Source organism: Procambarus clarkii, chromosome 11 (assembly GCF_040958095.1).
Source record: "Procambarus clarkii isolate CNS0578487 chromosome 11, FALCON_Pclarkii_2.0, whole genome shotgun sequence".
Taxonomy (NCBI): domain Eukaryota; kingdom Metazoa; phylum Arthropoda; class Malacostraca; order Decapoda; family Cambaridae; genus Procambarus; species Procambarus clarkii.
Window position 1 is genome coordinate 49,206,271 of NC_091160.1, and position 10,830 is coordinate 49,217,100.

Sequence of the window (10,830 nt, forward strand, 5' to 3'; positions counted from 1 at the left end):
ATTTATGGAAGAAAATTTTTTACAGCTAATTTGCAATTCTGATAAAAAATGTATAAATATCTAACGATGGCAGGACTTACTTTTCAGCAAAGTAATTAAAGAAAATAGAGTGAGTTCAACTTTTCGAAAAGTTTTGAAGCATCAAGAAAAAGAGAGAGAACAGAGCTGCCATGTGGGTTTTGTACTGAATGCTTTCGACTGCACGAAATTACAAAACGTTGTTGAGTAACCAATTTTATATGCAAACTGCATGTCAGAGGAGTCTAGTTTGTCAGGTAGAAAATCAAAGAGTATAATCAAATACTCAGACTAATGTATTTAGGGTAATAGGTACAAAATTATCAGAGGAAGACATAGAAGCTCAGCCCTTCCTTGGAATGGTAACTCGTTCAGATGTGTGTATTACGGATGACGATGTACCATTGGAGAGAAAATCTGTAAGACACAGATAGATAGATATATAGTTTCGGTATTCCATGTTTAAAGTTGTCAGAGTATATGTTAAGAGGACTATCATAACTCCCATTTTTAGCTTTCTTACAGCCTTCTCAACCATTACAGGTGTTACAGTATGCTGGTGTTTAACATTAGGAGCAGGTTTATGTAGGTGTCATATACATCTAAACGTGATCAATGTAATACTTATAAACTCTCTAAAGAAAAACAGATACGGTTGGTCTGTGAGTGTTTCACAAAGTCACTATCATGAAAACCCTCCATTTACCATATCTACAACTCCCTCCCTCATATCCCACAAACATATAGTGGATAGACACAAGTGTTCCCCCTTATACAGATGTAGAGGAATTCTTAGCTCTCCCCCTCCCCCCCAAAAAATACCAGTAAAAAGTTTATATAATATGAACCAATTACGTATGCAGGCATTCTTGCCGAGAGCGACACCACCAGCAACCGCTTGGTCATACTGAAGATGCTGTTCGGTTGCCTTCTCGTCCAGTGGTCTCTCCTGCTGCACCTGCGTTGTCGTGGGTCGTGCTCTGGGATTGGTGCAGATGTATTGTGCGGCCTGGTCGAGGAGGGCTGTGGTGCTGAACCTAGTTGACTTTGGATACGAGAGTCAACTGTATCAACTGCTGCTTTGGAGCCAACACTTATACTCCCTCCCTTATCACAGAGACGCAGTTGTTACACGGCTGGAGATCCTATTTGGACCAAGCAAATACAAGGAAGCAATTCTTTTAATTTATTACTTATTGTTGATACAAATTTGGTAAAAATTTTAATTTCCATTGGATTGACCATAATTGCCCGTTATCATGACATTTCTTTCCTCCTCCAGCCCTTAGCTTCATAACCACAAAAAAATCTAGGCCTAATACACACTCTCTAAGACAACTATAGTTTAAATATGTGCTATACTAGCCTAGGAATATTTAAGTTTATTTCTTTTACTGTATTTTTTCCGGACTGTATAAAATTAATTATACAAAAAGTGCTTTACTGGTGGACCATCACTACATATTGGTACTTTCCTGCAAATAATTACTATAAGAACTGTCATTTAAGGCGGATGGGCGGATTTATTCGATATATCTTCACTTACATGAAGAAACTTCTTCCCACAATTTAGAAACATTTCATCATTATAAAACTTGTTCAACTTTCATTTCGTCTTCATTATTCCTGGTGAAGTATGCTTTCTTCATATCCACAAAGCTTGGGGACTACCCTTAAAAATCTATCCTACTTGCCTTTACTAATTGTCCTTATAATTTTAATCTTTTTAAAAATTATATAAAATTAAAAGAATTAAATAAATTTATTAAGAAAAAAACTTAATTTTGCTTTGTAGGGCGTTGTCCGCAGTGCATTATTTGAATATTTCATCGAAATTCGATAGAAACTGACGAAGTCACGATTTGAGCACAAATTATATTTTTAAATTTGAAAAATCTTCATCCAAAAATGCAACACCACGAATCCTCACTTTTCAATTACTTACATTTAATTATTTTGATTATATTTAAGATTTTAAAATACAAAAATGGGTGGCAAATTTCCATTATTTCAGATATTGTGAACACTGCTGTCGATGACAATCAAAATTAAATAACAATCCGTAGGCAGAGTTTTGCAGCGTCTTATTCCTCAGAGATTCTCATAGCCTATCACGATAGCCCTTTTAAAAACTCTACTTGCTTAATGCTCTATAGAATTCTCCGTTCAGAAAATTCCAGTTTAATCTTCAAATTAGCACGTTTTGTTAATCTTTAGGTTGCTACTCATTATATATCAATTGTTGAATTCTTTGGAAATGTTTCTGTCAATGTGTTGTGACTATCTTGCCATATGACTTCATGGATTTTTTCATGATTATTACAGAAAAAATACGATGTTATTGATTAACTGGCGGGAAATTTGCCAGCCCTCGTATTGATTAACTAGCGGGAAATTTGCCAGGCCTCGTACTGATATTGAAGTTACTGGAAGAGATAACCCTGGTAATGCGTACATGTTGTCGTCAGTGCTACAACTAATATTACTAAGGCTAACGTCACTACAATTACAGCTACCATTACATCTATTACCACTTCGGAAAAAACAAAGAATATTTTAATTTAGATGAATTTCTGTAATATTTAATTAATGTGTTATTTAATTTGTAAAGTTTGATAAATACCACTGTGACTACCAGCACTTCTACTACTGTTACTGGTATTAATATTCCTGTTTTATATGCAAAAACTATTGTAACTACTGCTTCTGTAACCTTTCAAATAAAAGTTTATTTTTTATTTTTGGGTGAAATTAGAAAAATAAACTGTTCACGCAAAAAAGAGTAATGAACGTCATGGATAAACGTGTCCTCTTACATAGAACGTCGCTTTTCGCTCATATGCGTTACTTAAGGCCAAAAATTGTCGTAGTAGAAAATGGAAACGGCTCGCGAAAGTCTTAAGAACATAAGAATATACAAATAAAGGTAACTGCAGAGGGCCTGTTGGCCCACACAAGGCAGCTCCCATTTACAACCACCCAATCCCATTCATATACATGTCAAACCCCACGCTTGAAACAATCAAGGGACCCCAACCTCTACCATGGTACGCGGTAATTAACTCCACAAATCAACAACCCTGATACCAAACCAGTACTTACCCAGGTCTTTCCTAAATATGAACTTATCTAATTTATACCCATTGTTTCGTGTTCTGTCTTGTGTTGATTGTTATGACCACATGTAGCCTGGGTGGAATGAGTCTCACTTTCAGGGGTGTTATTTTGCCTTCTGGACCGAATGTGAGAGATCAGAGGAAAGATGTGCAAATATATATATATATATATATATATGTGTGTGTGTGTGTGTGTGTGTGTGTGTGTATATCACGAAAATAAACACGTGATTAAGAATGTGACAATGTCAGACCACGGAGGAAAATGAAACAGGAATTCCCTTAAGTACTTTCGTATATTAAATACATCTTCAGAAGGAAGATGTAATCCTTCTGAAGATGTATTTAATATACGAAAGTACTTAAGGAAATTCCTGTTTCATTTTCCTCCGTGGTCTGACATTGTCACATTCTTAATCACGTGTTTATTTTCGTGATATACATATATATATATATATATATATATATATATATATATATATATATATATATATATATATATATATATATATATATATATATATATATATATATATATATATATATAACTGAAAACTCACATCCCAGAAGTGACTCGAACCCATACTGCCAGGAGCAACGCAACTGGTATATACAGGACACATTATTCCACTTGACCATCACGACCAGACAAAAACTGATGGTAGCTGAGGCTATTTAGCCCATCAGCCCGCTGGTACTCTGATGGTGAACTTGGGCATAGTAGTTTATCAATTCACCTCATTCTTTGGGGCACACGTGAGGAACACAAATGCGAACAAGCCTGAATGGTCCACAGGACTATATGCAACTGAAAACTCACACCCCAGAAGGTATGTATGTAAAAGACAATTGGTATGTACAGGACGCCAGTTGCGTTGCTCCTGGCTGTGTGGGTTCGAGTCACTTCTGGGGTGTGAGTTTTCAGTTGCATATAGTCCTGGGGACCATTCAGGCTTGTTCTCATTTGTGTTCCTCACGTGTGCCCCAAAGAATGAGGTGATTTGATAAAATACTATGCCCAAGATTATCATCCGAGTGCCGGCGGGGGTGGGGTGGGGGGGGGGGTGTTTCAAATAGCTTCGGCTATCACCTCATTATGACCGGTCGTGATGGTCGAGTGGATTAAGGTGTCCTGTACACACTAGTGGCGTTGCTCCTAGCGGTATGGGTTCGAGTCACTTCTGGGGTGTGAGTTTTCAGTTATATATATAACTGTAAACTATATATATATATATATATAGAGAGAGAGAGAGAGAGAGAGAGAGAGAGAGAGAGAGAGAGAGAGAGAGAGAGAGAGAGAGAGAGAGAGAGAGAGAGAGAGAGAGAGAGAGAGAGAGAGAGAGAGAGAGAGAGAGAGAGAGAGAGAAAGAGAGAGAAAACTATATATATTATATATGTAATAAACGTCAGTGAATAATTTAAAAAAGATGAGCAGAGGACGAGCATTTAAATAAGCTACATGAAATGAGATGTCGATACTTTAGTGACATGATGTAACGCTATCAGGACGTCGTGACCTCACTTTAGCAACAGTAGTCGTCAGAGGTGATTGTACTTTGTTGATTTCCTGGGAGGTGGAAAAATACAGTTCCCTATGTTATTGGTGGAGCGATGGCTGCGTGTTTGCAAGGGTGAGGAAGCTGTTGGGGACTTAGTACAACATTTCTCTGAGATTTTGTTAAATTAGAGGCGACCTGGAAGTGTGCGATGGTCGCGCCTTTGTGGAACTCTAATTGTGTGTGCTCCTTCAAGAGGAAGGAAGTAAGCAGGCGTTTCTGTTGTGGAGCCTGCTGGGCGACTCTGTGTACTCAAGTCAGGACTAGAAGCCTTGTGAAGCAGTCCTATAGTGATTTTTGTGAGCGGCCTGTGTGAGCTCCAGGACACGAGCGCCCCTACGTCATAAATCCCTGCAGAAAGCCTGTTTTATCGTTGGTTAGATTAGCTACCAGTGTTTGATCGTGTACCCAGCATATGTATATATAGGGTGGAAATTTATTGAGCCAGTTAGCAAGTATAAGGAGTTAGAGTTGAGTGGACATGCTCGAGGGAGGAGTGGAACGTCTTCTCTTAAGGGAGGCCAGTGGATGACTGAGGGAAGGGGGGGGGAGCCCTCCAGCGTCGCAACAGGAGCGGCGGCCTCCAGCGACGCGTCAAAACATGTTTCCAGCTTGAACCCACCCGGGATGAGGGAGGACCCATCGCGGCGGTGCCGTAGTGTTTGAAAGGATCTTGGGTGGAGGAGTTCATTTGCCGTGAAGACATTTATTTAGGTCAGGAAAACCCTTTATATTGGCATGGTGATGGATTTGCAGGTTTGTGTGAGAGAAGTTAGTGAAGTAACTTCGTGCCAGAGGAGGTGTGTATGCTGAACTCCAAGGGAAAGCTGAAACTCATAGTGGGAGATGAACTGCAAAGTGAAAGATGCCTTTCAGTGTGGAATGGAAATCCATGGACATAGTGAATCTTCAAGTAGTATAGAGAGCTACACGCCTTTTGTGTGAAGACGTGTGAGAGAGCTTCATTCATGGACGCCTGACAACTGAGTTGACAGCGCTTCGGATTCGTAGTCCTGAGGTCCCGGCGGAGGCGGAGACAAATGGGCAAATGACTTTTTCACCCTGAAGCCCCTGTTACCGAGCAGTAAATAGGTACCTGGGAGTTAAACAGCTGCTACGGGCTGCTTCCTGGGGGTGTGTAACAAAAAGGAGACTTGGTCGAGGACCGGGCCGAGGGGACGCTAAGCCCCGAAATGATCTCAAGATAACATTCGAGGAGAACTTCAGATGCAGCAGATTGGAGGGTTTGCATGGAGTACCTAACCTGATTTTGAGGACCCAGATAGATGAATTTGATAGTAGACCTCACGGAATAGGACAGAGGACTGGGGTAGATGAAAAATTAACTCTCCAAAGTTCATTTTCACTTTTTTAGTTATGGTCTGACGCCTAGAAGCATTTCGTAAGAACACTTCTCACATTTTCAAAGACATTTTATATATACTCAGATCGTGCTTATATTTATTTTTGGGTTAGCTGATGGGATAAAAATGTTTTTGGGTGAGGTGACAGGAAACAAAAGATAAAACACGAAACAATGGATATAAATTGGATATATACAATAAGCATATAACCATCGGTATACATTCTATTCTCTTGCTTCAAGACGTCCCCGGCGAGCCTCACACCTTGTCATCAAAGTATCGACATCTCATGTCATGTCTCTTATTTACATATTCATCCTCTGCCCATTCTTTTAAACTATTCATTAACATTTGTCAAGTATTTAGTATATATTCATATATCTATACCTCCTCTGACCTCTCAATCAGGTCCAGATTGCCGAATAACTTTCATAGGGGTAGACTCGTTCTTCAGGCTACATGGGGTCATAACACTCCCCTCCCATTATTTTTGAGTTATTCCAGTGGTTAGGCTCGGGATAATGCATCGGCCACCACATTATTTCGTCCCCTTATATACCTTATTACCAGGTCCTATTCTTAGAGCAATAGAAACCACCTGATTAGCCTCTGGTTCGCATGTTTCATCTTGCTCAGGACCACTAGGGGATTATGGTCTGTATACACTGTAACTGGATGTCCTCCCCCACTCACGTATACCTCAAAATGCTTTAATGCCAGGACCAAAGCCAAAGTCTCATTCTCTACCGTACTGTACGATCTCTGATGTTTATCAAACTTCTTCGAGAAGAAAGATACGGGGCGATAAATTTAATCCTTCCGCTGTGTCAGTACAGCTCCAGCCCCTACATCACTGGCATCCACGAACAATGCAAACAGTGCTCCAAACTCTGACGACACTAACACAGGCACCTCAGTCAACAATCTCTTGGTCTTCTCATATGCTTCCTGCGCTATCCCGTTCCACTCCCACTACTTGCTCTTCGATAACAAACTTGTCATAGGAGCATCTACGGTGGAAAAACTCTCACAGAACTTCCCGTAATACCCGATCATACTTATCTTAACAACTCCTCCTTTCCTCTGGGTATTGGGAAATAATCGATGGCTTCCGCATTCGTTCTCACAGGAGCCACCTCACCTTGCCCTACCACATATCCTAGGTATTCCAGGCGGGCTCTCCCGAGCTCACTTTGCGCCATGTTAATTGTCATCTTGGCCTACTCCAACCGATTTGTTCGACCGATTAGTCCGTTTACGTACTCCCTCCAGGAGTCTGCAAATACCCTGTTGCACCTTGCAAACATCTGGCTCACAACTCGCTAGAAACATGGTCTTCTCCTAAGCGATCCGACTTCTCTCACACCTTGGTTAGGCTGTCCCTGCTGGACACCTTCACTTCATCCGTCCTTTCTACTTACTGTTTCCTTCCTCCGCTTCTTCTCCTTCTTTCATTCCACACATCAAGAGTTAGACATTTACTGTCTGTACCTTCTCTGTCCTCCTCATACTTCGGTTCATCGTCCTCACGATTCGGTCTGTCACCACCACACTTCAGTCTCATATCATCATACTTCACTCCCTCTTCTTCACTCTTCCATCCACTGCCATCAAACTTCTGCTTCTTGTCATCATGCTTCAGGTCTCTCGTCTCCACCAACGATCCCTTCTTTCGTCTCCTCATTTACCGAGACTTCATCCTCTTCGACTTCCATCGAACTTTCTTCTACTCCTCCATGCTTGCATAGTCATATTCTTTCTCTTCCCGTGCTTAACTCTACTACACAACTCCAATTCGTCCCATTTAATTCTTCTTCGTTTCCTCAGGTACTGTATTATACTCAACAGCACTTGACCGTACTGGTTGCTCTATCTCTTCTTGAGTGCTAGTAAGCATCCCTCAACACATCCTATCTCTTCTAACTTCCTCTTCTTGGCTATCACTCGTCTTCACTGTCTCTTCTTCACGCTTCCCGTGAAATGGATCAACTTCTGACTTCTCACACAACTCAACTCCATCATCCCTACACTTCTGTTCCTTGTGGACAACTTGACGTTTTACTCTCGTCCTCAGTCTGTCCACATTCTTCTTCACTTTTGCTCAGTACAGTTATCTCTGCTTTCTGATTCTCGATTTCAGCAGGCTTGGCTTTACTCTGGTCCACTCTGTCCGCAATAGTCTTCTCCGGCAGGTCATCTTCACTTCTGACCTCACCGAGCCTTCATTTTCCTGAGCTAGGCTTTCATCAAACAGCCACACTATCTCCACGTCGATTTCTTCTTCCAGTGGAGTCAACACTGCCACACCCTCTCCAGTGTCTCTCTTGTCGGCCACCTCTGCCCTCGTCACTACAGAGGCAGGGTACTCAATGACTCGGTTGTCCCCTGACTCATCCCCTAGGATGCCAGCCAGGTCCCCTCTATCAGATGGCCCTCCTGGCACTCTTCTGGCACAGCTTCCGCTATAAGCTTCGGCAGCACCCTATAACCGCACAAGTCATTGCCAAGGATCACTTGTATCCCTGGAACAGATATGTCAGGGCATACTCCCAACATCACCTCTGCGAACAAATAATCCGACTTTAACTTGACAGCACAAATGGGGCATGTTACCCTTAGACAGCAACCCATACACCTTTATCTTCCTACTGCCAGCTAAAAGTCGATCATCCGCGATCAGGGTTCTCAAAATCAGGCTTTGATTCGCTCCAATATCCCTCAAGATATACTTTTACCTCAGGTTGGCCTCCAATACTAACCCAACCTTAACTGATGAACGGCCTATACCGCTCGTTCACTAAGTTTACTTGCTACAGTTTGTCGTGTAATACATTCATTTCGGGGGTCATACATTGTCAGGGTCACAACTCTCTTGCCCTGTCTATACTCTTTATTCATGTGACCAAATCTGTTACAATTGTAACATCTCATTTGGGAGAAGTCTCTTCTATACACTCCCGAGTGGTTCTGACTCTGTCCACTCGCGTTGCAGCTCCTCGGACCAGGCACACTACCTGTACTCCACGGGGTATGACTGGACTCTTGATTTCTCGGTACATACTTGATTTCTTGCTTGTTTCCAGCAGGCGGACCCAGAAACTTTCCTTCCTGGGGTTTAAAGCTATCTGATCTGTTTGTCTGTCCACCAAAATGTCTTCCTCCCCTGACTCCACTGGGTCTGCCATTGTTATGTCTCGCCTCACTTTTCACCCTATTTTCCTTTCGTGCCGTCTTAATTAATTCTCTCTAGTTCTGCTTTAGCGGCCTCCGCCTTTATCCTGGTCAGTTCAGTCTTGGCTGTCTCTTGTTCGGCCTTGACTCTCTTGTTCAACTTTCTCTTTCTCTTGTCCAATTTTAAGTTTCACCTGTTCACCTTTAACCTTTTTTTGTTCGGCTTTAGCTTTCTCTTGCTCGGCTTTAGCTTTCTCTTGCTCGGCTGTAGCTTCACCTGTTCAGCTTTAACCTCGGCTTTAGCTTTCTCTTGCTCAGCTTTAGTTCTCTCTTGTTCAGTCTTAGCTTTCTCTTGTTCAGCCTTAGCTCTCTCTTGTTCAGCTCTCTGGCTCTCTCTTGCTCGGCTTTGGCTTTCTCTTGTTCAAGCCGAGCTTGAATCTCTTCACGTTGCATCTGTACCTCATTGTCTTCCGGTTTCGACTTTGGTTCCACCTCACGACTCTCAGGGCTGCTTTCCTTGCTGCTACTTGAGTTTACATTGATGCCTTCGTCAATCGGTGCATCATGCGTTTCCTCTGAAACTTCTTCCAACCCTTCAGGCTCTTCATTCCGAGGCCGAGCCTCAGCTCCTTCTTGCTGGCACTGTGCTTCTTGTTCCTCACACTGGCACTTTTGAAGCATTAGATTGACTTTGGAAAAGTTGGTCAATGTCAACCAATATTTTTTTATTAGATGTATATGAGAAGGGCTGCAATTGTCCCAGTTTCAGTACTGCAGCGTAAATAGCAAGGGAGACTTTTTTTTCAACGAATTTTACGCATTTTCAAGTCTAAATAAAAATACGCACCTTTCAGATATAATCATTTTATGACACTTTTCTGACACCTTAGCATATAATAAAGGATTGGTAGATAGATAATTTCCAAAACATCTTTAGCTTCCCTAATACAAATTTTCAGATTTCCCCCAAAAAATTATGCAAATATGTCATGTTTATTGCTATTATGAAATCAATAAATGAACGTAGAAAAAAATGCTATCTACCAAATTTAGAAACATGCACTCCACATATACGGTGTAGGTTTCATGTAAATTGAATGTAAAAAGAAAAAGTTATTTGAACGTTTATGTTACTTGAAAATAAATACGAAAATAATAAAGTCTAAGGTGCTGCCATCTGTGGCTGAGGTTGACATCAACCATTTTTTTCCAAAATTGGCACCCTTACAGATAGGTTTATGTGCAGTCAGATGTATACGTTTCATGCAAATCGTTCGATAAAAAAAAAAAATTGAATAAAAAAAAACGAATTATTTTTTTTAATTTTTTTCTTCTAATAAAACTAATTATAATATTTTTTTAATATTTTTTTTTTGTGATAGCTGAGAGTCATAGATATGATTTCAGTTGACACTTGTGTTTGATAATCGTTTTTGACGATTTTGGAATAATTTTGACACCTACTTCATTATTTTTTTCTCCTTCCTATTTATGCTACGATGCTGAGACTTGGGCCAGATGAAACTTTTTCATGTACAACTCGTCAAAAAAGTTTGATTGAAATCGAACCAGTTTTCATTTAATTCATTTTTGGGGAAATTGGAA

The 10,830-nt window shown here is 40.8% G+C and overlaps 1 long non-coding RNA gene across 1 annotated transcript; it reads right to left on the reverse strand.

The window, feature by feature from the left end:
• Nucleotides 1-296: 296 nt before the first annotated feature.
• Nucleotides 297-1,163, reverse strand: LOC123758549 (uncharacterized). Its single transcript, XR_006772898.2, has 2 exons — nt 867-1,163; nt 297-435 (listed from the first exon to the last, which is right to left on the reverse strand). It is a non-coding gene; the product is annotated as an uncharacterized lncRNA (long non-coding RNA).
• Nucleotides 1,164-10,830: the final 9,667 nt, after the last annotated feature.